Here is a 230-nt window from a genome sequence, read left to right as displayed (position 1 = left end):
GTTATATTTTATTTATTTTTATTATATATTATTATTTATTTTTGTTTATTTATAAAATATATATTTTATTTTATTTATATTTATATTTATATTTATATTTATATTTATATTTATATATGTTTGTGTTTGGGTGTAGTTTTGCCTAGCGGCATAGTAGAGAGACAAAGAGACAGAATCTCTCTTTATATAATATAAAATATAAATAATAAATTATATAAAAAATATATTTA

This window comes from Eimeria mitis, genomic scaffold (assembly GCF_000499745.2).
Source record: "Eimeria mitis Houghton genomic scaffold, Emh_scaff4486, whole genome shotgun sequence".
Lineage (NCBI taxonomy): Eukaryota > Apicomplexa > Conoidasida > Eucoccidiorida > Eimeriidae > Eimeria > Eimeria mitis.
The sequence above is the reverse complement of the archived record's forward strand: the minus strand, read 5'-3'. Positions refer to the sequence as shown.